Source organism: Mauremys mutica, chromosome 17, assembly GCF_020497125.1.
Source record: "Mauremys mutica isolate MM-2020 ecotype Southern chromosome 17, ASM2049712v1, whole genome shotgun sequence".
NCBI lineage: Eukaryota > Metazoa > Chordata > Testudines > Geoemydidae > Mauremys > Mauremys mutica.
Window position 1 is genome coordinate 16,751,885 of NC_059088.1, and position 18,668 is coordinate 16,770,552.

The following is an 18,668-nucleotide window of genomic DNA, read 5'->3' on the forward strand; positions in this document are numbered from 1 at the left end:
GCTGGAGAAGATGGGACCTCATGGGGCTCTGCCTGTTCCAAGTCTATGGGTCAGAGCTGATGGCAGGTTTGGGGCAGTGTTAGGGGCTGCTCTGCTGCAGAGCATCTATCTGGGACCCTTCAGCACTGTGCCAAGCTGTCCAAATGCAGCGATATTCCCAGTGACCCCCGTGTCCTGTCTCTTTGACAGCTCTGCCCTGCCCGGAGAACAGCCAGTACCAGCTCTGTGGCTCCGTGTGTCCTGCCACCTGCAACGACCGAGCGGCCCCTAACAACTGCTCCTTGCCCTGCGTGGAGACCTGCCATTGCAACGAGGGCTTTGTGCTGGATGCTGGGAAATGCATCCGCAAGGCCGGCTGCGGGTGCGAGTTCCAGGGGCGTCTCTATGCTCCCGAAGAGCAATTCTGGGGGGACAGCACCTGCACCAGACGCTGCGTGTGCGACCCACAGAGCAGGCAAGTGATCTGCCAGGCCACGGGGTGCAGGACTGGGGAGCAGTGTCGGGTGGAGAATGGCCTCCAGAACTGCTACCCCATCAGCTACGGAACCTGCTCTGCTTCCGGGGACCCTCACTACACCAGCTTCGACGGGCACAGGTTCGACTTCCAGGGCGGCTGCCAGTATTACTTGGCTGGGCGGTGCCAAGAGAGGGACGAGCTGGTGGATTTCCAGGTCCTGGTGCAGAACGACCACAGGAGCCACCGAGCCGTGTCCTTCATCAGAGCCGTGGAGGTCCGTGTGTACGGAGTGAACATCACAGTCAGCAGGGACTATCCGGGCAGATTCCTGGTGAGTTCAGTCACTGCTCTGTTCTTCTTTCAGTCTTTGGTCATCATTTGTCCTACTCTTTTTGTGAGGTGAGCTGTGAGCTTCTTTGTCATTTAACTGTCCTGTCGTGGATTCACAGGGTCTGGCCTATGCCCCAGCCCATAACCATCAGGAGTGCCCTCTTTAGAGGGCCAAACCCCAAGGGTCCACATAGTTCCATAGGGCAGGCACACGGCCTCCACCACTCTGATGCTGGCCTTCGGGCAGCAGCAAACCCTGTCCCTCTCCGTGGCTCCTTGCAGTGAATTCAGCCACGCCAGACTCCTGCGGGTGGCTTGTCCCTGCCCCTTCCAGGCGCAAGGCTCTCAGTGAGTATTTGCAGGGACACCGGCAGCCTTTTTCAAAAGAAGGTAATGATTCATTAGTCCCCTGGCTACAGAATCTGAAAGTCCCTAGGTCAGCACAGAGAAGCAAAAGTTATGGCCGAGTTCAGACTGGCAAAGGCCCTCCGGAGGCACGCTGCTGAAGGAACCAGCTTTGCTTCTCTTCTCAGTGTCCATTCCTCTGTTTCTCAAACCCAAGTGATTTCCACAAGTGTCTCCATGAGCTCAGCTCATACCACAGACACCCGACATCGGTCGTGCCATTCTCCTCCTCCTGCACACCAGGCTGAGTCTGCATGCTTCGCTTGCCTGGCCTCCCACTGTTAGGTGTCAGTAGTTCAGTCCTTGCGGTTCCCATTGCCGTACTGGATTCTCTGTTGATATGGATTGGTTTCAGCCAGTCCTTCACAACCCATTCATATCACAGCAGACAGTTATGTGACCCAAACACCTCAAATCTCCTGTTCTGCTCCAACAGCGGCTGTTTAATTCTTCTGCACCCATTGGCTAGCAAACCCTTGTCAAATACATCACTGCCATGGATATCCTTCATAAAAATATTACTGCAAATTCCCACTTTCATCACATCACCAGGATTTTCTTCTTTTTTTCTTCTGGTCTTTCTTGTTCTTTGAATGTGCAACCATTGTCTTACCTGTCTCCTTAAGTTTTGGTTGTCATGTCTTCTTTTTCACATTCACACACGGTCGGCACCTGTGTGCGCATGTGTTTGTTCATCAATTGTATTTTCTCCCCTTCTCTTGTATTTGTTGCTTCTTGGGGAAGGGGGACTTTCCCCTACCTTTTGTGTTCTGACATTTTTATGTCTTCTTCCATTTTGCCATCAAGCTTCTTCATCTTTGTGGTGTGTCATCAATGTGGAACTTTCCTTCATTTGATGAGTTTGGTCGTCATGGCCATCAACAAGCCTGTTCTGTATCCTCAGCCCGTTTTTCTTCAGTTTTTTATGTGGTTGTTGTCATTGTTGAGCCTCTCTTCATTTTCAGGTTCAGTCACTGTTGTCAAGGCTTTCTTTATTTTGTTAATCCTGTTTGTGGTGTTTCCCCAATATGAAGCCACATTGTTTCCCTCCTTTATTAAAAGGATTTTGCTACACTCAGACTCTGTGCTTGCGAGAAGGGAAGTATTGCCTCCTGGAGGCACCCCGGGGGGGGTGGTATGTAATTGTCCCAGGTCACTGGGTGGGGGCTCGAGCCGGTTTTGCATTGCGTTATTGAAACGGAACCCCTGGGTACTGAACCCGGCCCTTGTTGCTGCCAACTCAGAGGGGCAGAAGGGTTGCATTGACAACAGCAAGTCTTTGTTTTTGTGTTTGCTCATTGCTGTGGTCATTGTTATCGAGTTTCCTTACTTCCTTTTCATGTTTCATCAGCATCATCTTTGATTCGCATTTGGTTGTCATCTTCATACAGCCTTCTGTGTTTTGTGGTGTCCATTATAGTTCAGCATCTCCGTTTTTGTGTTTGGTCATTGTCAAGGTGGCTTCCTTCATTTCAGTGTTCAACCAGTTTTCTTCATTTTCAGGTTTTACCATCAGCATCTTTGTCATCATCATCATCATCATCAAGTCTTTCTACATTTTGCTGTTGATCTGTCCCTCATTTCAGCATTTGGCTTGATGATCATGATCATGATGAAAAACAAATCTGAATACAACCTTGACAGTGATGACAGCCATTCTGCATTTGTAGGTTTGGTCGTCATCATTGTCGCAGTCACCAAGCCTCTCTTCAGTTTTATGTTGGTTTGCTGTCAGTCCCATCCATCTTTTTGTCAGTTTTGCATTTGTTTGTTGTCATCACTGTGTCTTTCTTCCCTTCTGTGTTTCATCATCATCATCATCATCATCATCATCAGTGAATCTTTTGTCATCATCAATCGTCATCACTGAATCTTTTTCATCTTTGGGTTTCTTTCCTGTCATTGTCACTCAGCCTCTTTCTTCTCATTTGCGATTAGTTACTGGCATCAGCCAGGCTTTCTACATTTCATGTTTGGTCGTCTTCACTTGCTATTGAGCTTGCTTCGTTCCCAAGTCAGGCTTGATGACCAAATACAGAAAGGAAGACATACCCAATTAGGCTGACAACAACCATTCTTCCCGTTTGTGTTTAGTCGTCATCATTATTGATCCTTTCTTCCTCTTTGTGTTTTAACAAGTCTTACTTCCTTGTTGGGTTTCACTGTCATCATCTTTGAGCCTTTCTCCACTGTTGGGTTTTGCATTTTTAAGCTTTTTTTCAGTGTTGGATTTCTCATCATCATCATCTTCAAACCTTTCTTCATTGTTATGTTTTGTCATCATCCCTGTGGGGTGATGCCATCCCTACGCACCACTTAGTGGCATGACACAGCATTGCAGCAGCCCTGCCTCGGTTTCCTCAATGGAGTCTTCATCACATTTCTGTTATGGATGTAGCTCAGTGCTGTAGCCTAGACACTGAAAAAGTTCAACCCCTCCTGGGGTATCAGAGTTCACAAGTCAAAGTCCAACATAAACACAAACCAAAAGACTCTTTGGACCCAATGGGATCAACTTTCATCCCTCTTCCTTTCAGGTGGGCTCTGGATGCAGTGGTTTCCTCAATGCCCACCAACAATTCCTGTTAATAAATCTAGTTAACAGCTGGTGTCATACAGCAAGGCCCTGGCTGCCATGGTCTTCAGTCTTTTCCTGGCCCAACCATGCCTCTTGCATGATGTGGGAGCTACCAGGCTGCTCCCCTTCCTGGTCAGTCCTAATGAATCTGTCTCTGTCCTTTTTACTGCACCCCCATCCAATAATAATGATAAATGGAGATATACCTATCTCATAGAACTGGATGGGACCCTGAAAAGTCATTGAGTCCAGCCCCCTGCCTTCACTAGCAGGACCAAGTACTGATTTTTCCCCAGATCCCTAAGTGGCCCCCTCAAGGGCTGAACTCATAACCCTGGGTTTAGTAGGTCAATGCTCAGACCACTGAGCTATCCCTCCCCCTATCCAAGACAAAAGGAAGCAGACTGAGGCTGAATGACCCTCAATGAGGGTTGTTATCTCTTCCAGACAGGGTTTGTACATCCCATCACAGTTACCTTCAAGCCTTTCTTCATTGTTGGGTTTCATCATCATCATCATCATCGTTCAGCATCTCTCCATTGTTGTGTTTATTTGCTGTCATTGATCAGCCCACAGCCTCCCAACTTGGCTAGGTTTTCGACTTTCTTCATTTTTGTGCTTGCTGTCATCACTCAGCCTTTCTCCAATCCTGTGGTTGGTTGGTGTCCTCACCAAGCCTTTCTACACGTTGGCCTCTGGCCATCACCATCATTGTCAGGTCTGTCCTCATGCTTCTGTTCAGCAATTGTCACCCAGGCTTTCTTTGCAGCAGTGTTAAGCTGGGCAATAATAACACAACAATGGAATGAGGTCATCATGATTGTTGTCCACCCTTCTGCATTGTCATGCTTAGAATTGACATTGTGGGATTTGATTGCTTTCTTCATCACCAGTTTTCATGCACCGGGATACTTTTCAAATGCAAAAATAGAAAATTAATAAAATATTCTGCAGAAAATGTTGAGAATTGAAAAATCAGACCCCTTCAACTATTAATGGAATAAAAAAAGCTTTCCAAATGCTTCAATTTTTGCTCTTTCTCCCCTTTCCACTTCTTTGGTGAGCTCTACTAGCCAGGTGAAAGCACAATTAAAATGGATCAGACTTGTTTTTATAGAACCTCAAGCATTTCAGTGCAAGGTGGGTAACCTGTGAGCAGCAGTGCTATGCAGCTGTTAAATTGGCTGCTTCACCTCACCCCAGAAGAAGTTGCATTTCAGAGCCAGGGAAACCAATCCTTGTATATGCATTTTATTTCCACTGATCACTTCGCAATTGCTCACAGCTGAACGGCTCACTGATCAACCTGCCATACAGCACTGATGACAGCAAAATCTCCGTGTACCAAAGGGGGCAGGATGCAACGATCCAGACGGATTTCCATCTCACCTTCGCCTTCGACTGGCATGGCCGGGTCACCCTCACTGCCCCAAGCACCTACGCCGGGGCCCTGTGCGGTCTCTGTGGGAACTTCAATGGCGACAAGGGAGATGAGCTGATCATGAGGGACGGCAGAGTGGCCCCAAATGCAACGGCCTTCGGGCAGAGCTGGCGGGTGGCAGAGACACCTGACTGCGCTGAAGCTGACAAGGGTGAGTGCTCCAATTTAGCTAGAGGAAAGAGAGGCAAATCCATGGGGAGCACAGGATGATCCTAGTGAGTGATCCTAGGGCCCCTCTGAGAGCACCACTGCAAAGCCCCACCGAGGGCTACTTCCAACGCAGCATGTACGACTATTGCTCCTCCGTCATGTGCCAGATACACCAGATACACTAGCTACACCGCGGCCTGCCAGGCTGCTGGGGTGACTGCAGAGCTCTGGAGATCTCACAGCTCCTGTGGTAGATTGGGCCAGCTTGGGCATTCCCTGTGGGCTGGACATTGGTCTGGGCTAGAGACAAACCGTGGCAAGGTGCTCTTTCTAATAGCGAGACGGGCGTGCTCAGGAAGGGCTCCTGGGAGCAGAGAACAGGGTGCTGTGGGGAGCACAGGCTGAGGGGATCACAGGGGCTGGCCAGAGAGGAGATTTGGGTGGGGTCCCCAGCAATGGGGGCGGCACACAGCCCACAGAACGAGGAATGGTGTTTATTAAAGAGAGATGGCTGCATTCGTATTTTTAACTTTTCTTAGAAAAATGGCATATGTTTTAATGCCCGAATGTTGGCAAAAACTAGAAAATTTGTCTTCAAAATAATATGCTCCGGCTCAGGCCCAAGTTAGAATTATTTCATTATTTTATTGCTGTAGTGCTGGGCATCCCCATCCTGGACCAGTACCCCATTGTGCCTGGCTCTGTACATTATTACTGTGATTTATTTGGTGCATTATGGTAGCTCCAGTCCTGGATCAGTCCCCATTGTGCCAGGTGCTGTGCATTATTGTTGCTGTTTATTAGGTGTATTATAGTACCCCCGGTCATGGAAAAGGACCCCATTGTGCCAGATATTGTGCATTATTATTGCTATTTATTAGGTGTATTACGGTAGCACTCAGGCACATCAGTCACGGCCTAGGGTTTTATTGTGCTGAGCCTGTACGTTATTAGTGCTATTCCTTAGGTGTATTATGGCAGCACCCAGGCACCCCAGTCACAGCCCGAGTCCCCATGGTGCCAGGTGCTGTACAAACACAAAGACTGTCCCTGCCCTGAAGACCGGCCCATCTAGGTACAGTAGAGCCCTACTTTTATGAACATTCATCTTACAAACCACTCCTCTGCCTCCGATGTGACTTCAGCCCTTCAGCCAACATTCAAGGGGCTGCGCAGGTTTGAACAGACCCCTGGGCTGAGGCAGGACCAAGTAACCCTAGGCCAGCCCTGACAGGTGTTTGTCCAGCCTGGGCTTAGAAACCTCCAGTGATGGGGATCCCACAGCCTCTCTGGGAAGCCTGTTCAGAGCTGAACTTCCCTGGTAGTTCAAAAGTTTGTCCTAATATCTGACCTAAATCCCCCTTGCTGCAGGATAAGCCCGTTCCTGCTTGTCCTATCCCAGTGGACATGGAGAATGAGTACTGGACTAGAAGGGAGCATGGCTCCTGGAGCAGGTTATCAAGCTGTCCTGCAGTGACTGAAGCCTGTGGTTACCGGCTTCAGGGCAGACTGTTAGGAACCGGAGCACAAACCCCAGACTGGTGGTGAGTGCTATACACAGATTTCACCAACCAATTATCACGTGTAAACCTCTCAGGCCCTATAACAGCCTAACCATGGAGTCACAGACAGCCCCCTTGGGTACTCTGATCTACCTCACCACCCACGTGTGCTTACCTTTAGGACAGATGGTCCCTTACCCCAACAATCCCAGCAATATTCAGGTTACTGCCACTCCCAAAGGGCCAGTCCCTTTAGACCTCACTCCAAAGGCAATGCTTGTATAGGGTTACCATATGTCCAGGTTTTCCCGGACGTGACCTCTGATGTCCTCCGATCTCTGTTCAGGCGGATTTTTGAAATATAAACAAATGTCCATGAGTTTTCCTTGCTCGTCCCCACAATTCCCGGCGTGCCCTAATGGTGGAATGCGTGTTTACTGGTTTGCTGCCTTTACTTCTGCGCTGCTGCTGGCAGTGGCACTGCCTTCAGAGCTGGGCAGCCGGTGAGTGGTGGCTGCTGGCCGGGAGCCCAGCTCTGAAGGCAGCGCCGCTGCCAGCAGCAGCACAGAAGTGAGGGGGATGTGCTATGGTGCTGGAAAGGACTGACTGCATGTTTGATTTCCATTTATTTTTGAGGCCATTACACTTGTTATTTATAAATGTTAGATATTCAAAGTGGAAAGAAACTACAGTAGAAACTGTATCCCCCATCTCCCCACCCCCCATCTTCTCCTCCTTCCATCTATTTGGGAATTTGAAATATGGTACCTATGCTTGTAGCCAGTCCCATAATAAACCATCCACAGGTTCATTGTATAGAAAAAGGAAACAAAGAGTTATTGACAAGGTTAAAACAGGTAAACATAGATGCACACAAATTAGTTCCAATCTTAAGTTTTGAATAGTAATAGCAGCTTCCATAATAAGCAAGCTTTATATGTCCTGTAGGGCGAACCCAGGCTAAGCACTGGGGATCTTTTGCTTGTGCTTAGTAATCCTTGTCCCTCAGAGTCCAAACAGCACAGAGCTACAGTTCCTCCTTGTTAGCAGGGGCGGCTCCAGGCACCAGCGCACCAAGCGGGTGCGTGAGGCGGCAAGCCACGGGGGGCAGCCTGCCGGTCGCCGTGAGAGAGGCAGTCAGGCTGCCTTTGGCGGGATGCCTGCGGGAGGTCCCACGGTTTCGGCGGCAATTCGGCAGCAGGTACACCGAAGGCGCGGGACCGGCAGACCTCCTGCAGGCGTGCCGCCAAAAGCCACCTGACTGCTGTGCTTGGGGCGGCAAAATACATAGAGCCGCCCCTGCTTGTTAGGGCTTTTTATCTGCTTGCACTTTTAGGGTATCTCTACACTGGAATTAGACACCCATGGCTGGCTCAGGCCAGCTGACTTGGGCTCACAGGGCTTGGGCTAAGGAGCTGTTTAACTGTGGTGTAGATATTCAAACACAGGCCGCAGCACAAGCTCTGGGACCCTCCCGGTTCCTGGAGCCCAGGCTCCAGCCCAAGCCTGGATGTCTGCATAGCAATTAAACAGTCCTTACCCAAGCCCCGTGAGCCCAAGTCTGCCGGCATGGGCCAGCCACAGGTTTTTAATTGCAGTGTAGACATACCCTGAGCTGCAAACTCAGCTGATGGGAAGGAATTCACTTGCACAACTCCTCTTCATGGGTGGGAATGCAATCAGCAGTCTTTTGTCCTCTTTGATGTTCCACAATAGTTCATCGGGTGTCAATGGGCCTCCCATGTGTGGCAGGACATAACACCTTTTGGGGGAGATCAGCACTTCACACTCATTAATGTATCTCTCCTGTCTGGCAATTTACACAGTCACAGAGGTTTATAATACCAAATCTTAAATTTTACCTTACAGCAGGGGTTCTCTCAACCTTTTTCTTCTGAGCCCTCCACCAACATGCTATAAAAACTCCATGGCCCCCCTGTGCCACAACGATTGTTTTTGTGCCTATCCAGTAGATTAAAAGCTGTACTAAATGGATAGCTATGCAGTTAAACACAGAAACACACAAACATCTATAATATAAAAAAGAAAAGGACAATATAGGTACAAAAATAAGAAACTGAATATTATTAAATTTTTTTTGTTTTACTTAGTGTGAAACTTGTTGCTGCTGCCTATCAACAATTCTGCCAAGACGTGGGGATGTCTTTGACAAGCACATGTGCACATCATGGTCAATGTTCCTCCTGGCTCGGTACTTTCTTTTCATTGCTGTCATGGCTGAAAATCCGGCTTCGCATAAGTAGGTGGTACTAAAGGGGATCAAACCTTTCAGCACTGCAGAGGACGCAGTGATGTATTCATGGGAACTCTCACCCCAAAACAGTCCCAGTGGCATCCCGTTGAACCTGGTTCTGAGGGAGCTGGCTGACCAAAGGGCAATGAGCTCTTCTAATAGTTTTGATGGGACGTTGGACAGAAGTTTAGCTTCAGTGTTCTCACTAAAGGGGGTTTAGAGTCCACGTGCGTGTAGCAACTTGTTCCGTTGCGAGTTCAGGAAAATAAGCATTACATTTGTTAAGATGCGCGGCTAGTTGAGGTTTAATTACGTCAGTGTTCACTCCTGAATGAAAGAACGTAAGAGCTCAAACATATCAGTCGTGCCCCCACAGACCCGAACTTTCCAGAGTTGTAGTTTTCTTTTGAATGCCTCTATTCTTTCACGCTGGGCAATAAAATTAGTGCTTCCACCTTGCATAATTTTATTCAGCCTATTCATGTCACTGACTATGTCTGTGAGGTAACTCAGCTTTGCCAGCCACACATTCTCTTTCAGCATGTGGGAAGGTGGGTTTGAGCACTGGCCTGCTAAACCCAGGGTTGTGAGTTCAATCCTTGAAGGGGCCATTTAGGGAACTGGGGTAAAAATCTGTCTGGGGATTGGTCCTGGTTTGAGCAGGGGGTTAGACTAGATACCTCCTGAGGTCCCTTCCAACCCTGATATTCTATGTCTGCAGATTCAAGTTTCTTAGCAGCTAAGAAAGTACATAACTCCTCCTTAAGATTAAATATACGGGCAATCATTCTGTCTCGAGATAGCCACCTCACTTCTGTATGCATGAGCAAGAACTGGTGCTCTGCACCCATCTCCTCACTACATGCAGCAAAACACCTGGAGTGTGTTGCTCTGGATTTAATAAAATTAACAAGGTTGCCGCTGTGTACGGAACATGGTGAAGACCTGGTTCAATATCTTTTGCAGCAAGTGCTTCTCGGTGTAAAAAGTAATGTGTCCAAATAGGGCAAGGTACAACAGCTTTTGTTTTGCACAACACTAGTCTGTTTTCCGGTCATTGCTGCGGCTCCATCAGTGCAGACCCTGCTGCAATTAGTCCAGCGGATTTCTGCTGAAATCATAAAATCATCTAACAGTTTGAAACCGTTGTCTGACTTTGTTGTCACCTTCAACTCTTTGCAAAATGAAAAAAACCTCCTTTTTTCCATATTCCGCACCTACCAAACATAGGCAAGTAAATGGGGCATTTTTTAAATGTCTGTGGATTCATCTAGCTGTATGGCAAAATCATTGTCACACAGCCGATCAGTAGGGTTGCCAACTTCCTACTGGCACAAAACTGAACACCATAGCTCTTCCCCCGCCCCCTGCCCACACCTTTCACAAGCCCCCCACCCCCACCCCCACCCCCCGCTCACTACATTCCCCCTTCCTCGGTGGCTCGCTCTCCCCCACCCTCACTCACTTTCAGGGGGCTGGGCAGGGGGTTGGGGTGCGGGAGAGAGTGAGGGCTCTAAATGGGGGTGCAGGCTCTGGGGTGGGGCCAGAAATGAGGGGTTCAGGGTGCAGGAGGGGGCTCTGGGCTGGGGCAGGGAATGAGAGGTTTGGGGTGCAGGAGGGGGCTCCAGGCTGGGGGGTGGGGCCAAGGGGTTCAGAATGTGGGAGGGGGCTGCTGCAGGTTGAGGCAGGGGGTTGGGGGGCAGAAGGGGGTGAGGGCTCTGGGGTGGGGCCAGGGATGAGGGGTTCAGGGTGTGGGAGGGGGCTCTGGGATGGGGCATGGGGCTGAGGTGCAGGGGGGTGAGGGCTCTGGGCTGGGGGTGCAGGCTCTGGGGTGCAGGAGGGGGCACTGAGTTTGGGGGGATCAGGGCTTGGGGTTGGGGTGCAGGAAGGGGTATGGGCTCTGGGCTGGGGGTGCAGTCTCTGGGGTGCAGGAGGGGGCACTGAGTTTGGGGGGATCAGGGCTTGGGGTTGGGGTGCAAGAGGGGGTACAGGCTCTGGGCTGGGGGTGCAATCTCTGTGGTGCGGCTGGGGATGAGGGGTTTGGGATGCAGGAGGGGGCTCCGGGTTTGGGGGGGCTCAGGGCTGGGGCAGGGGGTTGAGGCTCGGGGTTGGGGCATGGGCTTCCCATGGGTGGCTCCCAGTCAGCGGCGCAGGAGGGCTAAGGCAGGGTACCTGCCTGTCCTGGGGCACCATGCTACACCCCAGAAGCAGCCAGCAGGTCCGACTCCTAGGTGGGGGGAGCAGGAGGCTCTGCAGCACATGCTGCTCTCACCCGCAGGAACCGCCCCCGCAGGTCCCATTGGCCGGGAACTGTGGAACTGGTGCTCAGGGAGGGGGCAGAGCACAGAACTCCATTGGCCCCCCACCCCAGGAGCCAGACCTGCTGGCCACTTCCAGGGCGCAGCACGGTGCCCCAGGACAGGTAGGGAGTAGCCTGCCTTGGCGCTGCAGCACTGCCGATTGGACTTTTAACGGCCTCGTCGGCGTGCTGACCGGAGCCGCCAGGTCCCTTTTCAACCCGGTGTTCCCGTCAAAAACCAGAGACCTGGTCACCCTACAGATCAATGAACTGAGAAACTCTCTTCTGACATAGAAGTGATCCGTCGTTTGACTGTCATTTGACATCGGTAATTTTAGCCTTGGCCTTCTCCTCTCAAAACACTTCCTTTGTTATTTCAATAGCACATGGCATTATCAAAGTCTCAGCAATCATACACTATTTTTTTGTTTTAGCAATTTTCTGCTCCACTGTGTAGGATGATGACCATAAAAGCTTTTTATCTGCAGTAGTTGTGGATTTCATCACTGCTTTAGTATCAAAAAGTTCCCTGGCCTTTTGCTCAAAAAATGAATGGTGCTTGTACTTACAGATTTCGTGTTTTCTAATGAAATTTCTCTGCAATTTGCAGGGTTTCAAACATTCATTGGAGAGTACTTGTGCACAAATTACACACTGCGATTGAAGTTTATCTCCACTTCCAGAACAAATAAAACCCGCAATTCAAACAGCTGTCTTCGTATCTCCTAAATGTTGCAAGGTTATTAACGGGTTTATGTTTCTTACGCACACCACCTCCAGGCGGCTCTCCAGTCCTTAGGGTGGCTGAACTTGTTGAAGGCAGTTCGCTGTCATCACCTTATGGGGGGTTGGTTGTTTCGAAGCTGATGGTTGAATTAAAAATATAACACCAATTCAGATATAACGTGGTAAAGCAACGCTCCGGGGGTTTCACCTATAACGTGGTAAGATTTTTTGGCTCCCGAGGACAGCGTTATATCGGGGTAGAGGTGTATCTGTATCAGATATTTATTGTTCACGTTCACAACCATTTTTCCTGTGCTGTGTAACTTGTCCCGCTCTCGCTGAACTCATAGCTCCCTCCTTTCCACCTGGTAAATGGAGCTACAGAACCTGCCGGCATTAGACTCACTGGGCCCAGGGCAGAACCCAAGGGGAGCTGGAGTCATCTTGTTGGAAAAATCATAGTGCTAATGAAGCCTTTCCGTATTAGGCCTGAGTAAACCAAAGTTATGTTATGCTTGTCCAAACTGTGTTGGAAAGCTTACAGAACTCATTAGACTGAAGGCCGTGTATCTACCTAAGTCAGCTATTTCGCTTATCAGTTTTGTTTGGCTCCCCAAGTATATGTTGGCTCCCCAAGTGTATGCAGCTGTGTTCACATGTATGCATCCAAAGTATCTAGTACAAAGGGTCAACGGATGTATCTTGTGTCCCCTTCAGAATGACAAATGTATCCTCAACAGATGTATCTTGTAGCCCCCACAAAATGATATATGTATCCTGCATATCCAATTATCCCCTAACAGATGCATGTACAGGTTCTACAGGTCAACCAAATGACGTAGACAAACGTAGGCTAAGTTGTTTGTTTCGGGGTATAAAGGTAAGCCCATCTGGCCATGGAAGGTGTGTGTCTCTCTTCTGGCACTAGCCGATCAGAGCACCCGCTCAGCTGACCGATCAATAAAGGGTGTGGTACTTGTCTTCCTGTCTCCGTGCCTCCTTGGTGTAATTAGGTAAGCTCCAGGGGGAAACGAGCCCTTTTGGCTAACAAAATGGCGACCACGAAGGGACTTCTCTCCCTGTTGGGGGCGCTGACCGGCGGCCGAGGACGGCTCAGGAGAGTGGCCACCTTGAGCTATTGGTTTGCTCAAGCTCCGGGTCGCCGCAATCGGCCGGGACGGCTACGCCCCCTCCACAGAGAACTCCAGCTGACACGGAGGCAAGACAGTACCAGAAGAGGGGAGTCCACCTGCCAGACGTGGCCACTCCGGGCGTGGTAAGTGCGTTACCTCCTGGGTTTGAGGATTAACGCCCCCGAAGAGTGAGGGTTGGGACATTGGGCCCCTAATGGTAAAGAAACCCACAAATAGGAAGGTGTGTGTGGGTAAAAGCTTTCTGGTTAAGGTACCTAGGTTCAGACACGGCTAATGAATAATTCCATTAACTCCACGAGTCCGTGGGCCGTGCTGAACAATTACTGGGACTTAGAGCAGCCCCAGGGCTGGCTTTTCTTTTTGGTAGGGGTACTTTTGTTTCTTGTTCTATTGGTATGCTGGAAGCCAAAACTGTAACCGGGTCTAGGAGCGTGTGAACCCATCTTCTCCCCCCCCCTTCTTTTCCGTGTGGGTAAGGGACAGTCTAAACATTCCACCTCACCCCCTAAGGGTACCCCAGCATATTATATGTACGTACATTATGGTTCTAAAACCTGCAGGTATTTAGAGAATTGGAATCTTTATACGCGTGAAGATCCATCTAAACAATGCCCATTAAAAGGGATCTTTAATCTAGATAAGATCATATATCTCAGAGGAGCTTTTAATCACCAAAGAAAAGCCTCTGACACAGTGTGAGCAATTTGTCTAGAAACGGGTTAATTTAAAACTCAGCTTCGCCCAGAGATAAAAAGAGAAAGTTGTTTTATGCTCAAGGTCAAGCAAACCAAAGGCAGTACAAGTTACAGAACTGAGATTACATTTGCAAAGCTTAACTGTTTGGTGAGATCCAACAGTCTGACTTTGTGACGGATGCCGGTGCTGGTGTGGCTTGGTGACACTGGAGAAGCCAGAGGTAGCTGACCTGGACTAGAATCTCTGAAAGAGACACCGCAGGAGATTCCAGGGTGTAAAAGAACAGCCTTCCCAAGAGCAGAAGCATGTTGGAAATTCTGAACAAGCTGTATACAGGATAATCTCCCGTCCACCTATTCCCCTTTTTTGAATGTTATATACAGACGTGGCCAGTCTGGATATGTGTAAGTATGGGGCATTCATATTTTTTATGAGTGATGTGGAAGCGTTCCCAACACTCTCCATTGTTGTTTTATCATTTTAATGAAGCTTTAAAATTTGGTTATATGGTGTATTTTCTCTATCCTCCTGCAATGTCCTGCAATGTCAGCCTGATCACCTGACATGAGGCATAAATTGGTAACAGAAATTTGTCACAGTTTGGTGAGCAATAGAGAATGGGGAACCCTGTAGAATTTACACCATCTATTTTGTTTTACCCTTGTTGTTTTATGTTTGTTTTATTTGGTTCTGTTGGTGTTATATGTTGAGGATTGCATAATTAAAGGTGTGCCCACTCTCAGCTGCAGTAAGTCTGAGAACTGGAGAAGGGTTTAGCATTCCTCTCTCCACCCTGGTTGACCAGGAAGGGTGGCAGGTGAAAGGATCTACCCCCAGTCGTAGCAGGACTGGGCAATAGAGTAGTTGGAGAAAAAAAAATGTGTGTATTTGATAACTAGAATTGAGCAATTAAGAGCATAGATCATGAACCAGGCAGCAACTCAAACCTGCGCCCAGGGTAAGTTGCAGGCCTTGAGACAGGACTTCCAGTTAGAAAAGGAAGCCCTGGCTAAGCAAGTACCAGTCCTTTAGGGACTTGTTAAAATTTACTCATTTGTGCTCAGCATACGCCGTAACAGCAGTGTGTTTGCTACAAGAGGCAATTAAATAGTTAAACGCCAGTGGGCCATGCATTTTGCCCAGGTGGCGAGCCTCACACGGGAGGACTCGGGTAGTCTTGTGAATAAAATGTTTTAGGCAAAAGACCAGAAGGGTGGGGGCAGAAGCCCATGAAAGAAACGGTTCAGCAAAAAAAAAAAAAAGGATCGGGCCCAGGCAGGCAGGCAACAGACAGAGAGCTTGGAGAACAGGTTGGAAACTTTTGAGGGTCTCGTGGAAGGAAGAAGTAAGTGAGTATAAGCATGGGGATTTCAAATACTCAGAAGGATATTTGGAATGGCGATTTGAATTGGTAAGTGGCTGTTGGGAGCCAAGCAAGTGATATAAGGAAAGAGCAAGTGATCTGAAGGAGAGTGAAAAGTTAACTCTGTAGTTGCTGGAGGGAATAGTAGTTGAACTTTGTAAAAATGCTAAAGAGAAAAGTTCTTGGTGTTTTTTTTTTTTAAATGTTTGTAAATAAATTCAGGCAAAGAAATTATTAGATTGCAATCATTTGGCTATGAACAATTTTGTTGAATTAGCTGAAGAATGTATACAGTGCTATGTAAATGAAAATTTATTAGGCTCTAAGGCACTATAAGTGGTGATGTTTTCTTTCAGTGTTTAAAAGCAGGAGTTAAAAGTAAAAAGCAAGCCAGAAAGCATCTGTATTAATGCAAATTATCTAACTGATAAGGTAGAGGCCACTGAAATCTGGGCTGTCTATGAAACACATATAAGACAATATGGGGTAATTCCCTTGTTTTGCCTGAAATCAACAAGGGTATTTGTATATTTTAAGCAATAATTGACTGCCCAGAAGGGGTAGACCTCTGTTTTGGTCTTTCAGATAATCAAAGAAAACTAATGCCAGCTGAACAGCATTCAACGTATCGTGATTTACTGGCAGAGTAAAAATATTTTCATGGGATGGTCTGGTTTGAAATAAAGCAGAAGGCTTGAATTGAAATGCAGATATTTGTTTTGTTCAACTTAAAATACAAAGTGTTTGGATACATCAGAAAAATGTGATCTATTAAAGTCTAATATATTTTCTTAAGTAAGAGAAAGAAACTACATTGGCCAAATCTTTTAATTGAAAATTGTTGTTAAAATTTGCATACTAACAGTCTTTGGAAGCGAGGACATGAAAAGTTAACCCACTCCCCATATTGTGCATGGCATCCTTCTGGCTACCTCAAATTTCTAGCCAGAGGGCTGGGGATGGTGGGAAGCTATTGAACTAGAGCTTGTATTAAATGAACTCATCAAAGTGGGTGTGCTTGTCCTGGCTTGTTGTTCCAAAGCTCTGTAATAATGTTATTTTAGTAGAAGGGTATATGTGGCATATATTAAATAATAAGACTAATGTACTGTATAACAGCAATGTGTATGTGTTCATTGTTAACAAAAGGTGTATAAGTAAAAAGTAAAAGTCAAAAGGTGTATAAGTAAAACGTAAAAGTTTCCTTTGTAGGTTAAAAAAAAAGGAAGCCAAAAAGGGGAAAAGGAAAAAGAACGAGTTAAATGAGAAAAACTTTAACTAGCAAGCTCAGTCCAAAAAAAAAAAAAAAAAAAAAAAAAAAAAAAGAGATACACTGACTTCGTTCAAGGACACTTGGCTAACAACCAGAAAAGGGGGGCTGTACAATCTGCAAAGACACTAATGCAATGTGTTAGGTTTCCTTTTTACACAGGTAAAGACGCACTACCCGAAGACCCTAGCAGCCCTGCCACTCCATGGAACCTGGAGACCGGATCAATGTACAGGTCCACCAACGAAGACTGCTTTGGCTCCACACTGGAAAGGCCCTTATTGAGTCCTGCTGATTACCAACACCGCTGTGATGTGCCAAAGACTGATTGCTTGGACCCATGATTCTCACTGCAAAAAGACCCGTCCACATCAGGAGAACTCTCCTATATGATTAGCCTATTCTTTCTTCTAGTTCAACTGTGCTTCTGGACAGCAGGGAAAAAGGACAAGGTGACGTGCTAGCTAACCTCTCCCTTGTCCACTGACAGACCAACTGTGCCTTTGAACTTTTCTAGAAGAAACACTCACTTCACTGACACTGCCAAAGTCCAGGAATTCCTGACTAAAAAGGACATTGAGAACTGACCCTGGTGAAGAAACCCGAGGAATTATACACTGGCAGAAAAAAAACTTGTGGGACCCATGTTTGGGAATGTGGAATTAATTGGATTTTGGGGTTTATTCTACAGGCTGCGCCCTGTGTTTTGGATAAATCCTTTAGTATGTATTGCCCTTCCTAATTGGATTTTAAATGACATTGTCTTTATCCAGTTTTCAGATCACTTTTACATACCCAGATTGCTCACAAGGGGCTGCCATTAGCTTAGCACAACAAAGAGCCTGGGTTATTTCCTCTGGAGAAAGGGGAATTGACCAGATCCCTGTGGGCTGGGGCCAATAGTGTTGCAGTCATCTGAATTATTTTTCAAAGCCAAGAATATGCTAAGAAATTGGGCCAACTAGAAAAGGCCACTAGCCTTATTTTTGAAGCTCAGCTATCTTAAGTATAGGCTGGAGTTGGTAAGTTACATGTCATTTCCACCCTTAGTTCTATAACCCAGAAGTTACTGACAGAGATGGTATTGAATATCACTGAGGCTGGGAAGGCATTGCAGTGGGATCTAGTATGTTTAAAATTTCAGGATTTCCTCGATGACCAGCTGATGGCCATTTGAAGTGATCTTGAGCACCAGACTTGACCCACTGCCCTTACAGACATATCAGGAGTACCATCTGATCTGTGGTCATGAAGACATACTTGGACACTTTCTGGGTGGAAGTGTGTACATTTACAGTGCTCCTTCCAAGCATATGGACCGGTTGGGGTGGGTGTGGCTCCCACATACCGAATCCTGCCGGGTCCATGGGGAGGATGCATATGGGATTAAATTATTCACCGAGACATCTGGGAAATTAAACCACTGGGTATACCTACCTGAGTTATAGTCAGTGCCCCGATCCCTTAGTTGTTAAATGAACAAGGTTCCACTCTTTTGTCCATGCATTCATTCCTGGGTTGGGGGTGACTAAGCTTAAAAGAGCAGTTGTAAATATTTCTGCAGGGCTTCATTGCTTTTTGGCCTCAAGGTGTGAGAAAACTCAGCCAAAAGGTTTGGTGAGTATTCTCAAAGGGGGGAGTTGTTGGAAAAATCATAGTGCTAATGAAGCCTTTCCGTATTAGGCCTGAGTAAACCAAAGTTATGTTATGCTTGTCCAAACTGTGTTGGAAAGCTTACAGAACTCATTAGACTGAAGGCCGTGTATCTACCTAAGTCAGCTATTTCGCTTATCAGTTTTGTTTGGCTCCCCAAGTATATGTTGGCTCCCCAAGTGTATGCAGCTGTGTTCACATGTATGCATCCAAAGTATCTAGTACAAAGGGTCAACGGATGTATCTTGTGTCCCCTTCAGAATGACAAATGTATCCTCAACAGATGTATCTTGTAGCCCCCACAAAATGATATATGTATCCTGCATATCCAATTATCCCCTAACAGATGCATGTACAGGTTCTACAGGTCAACCAAATGACGTAGACAAA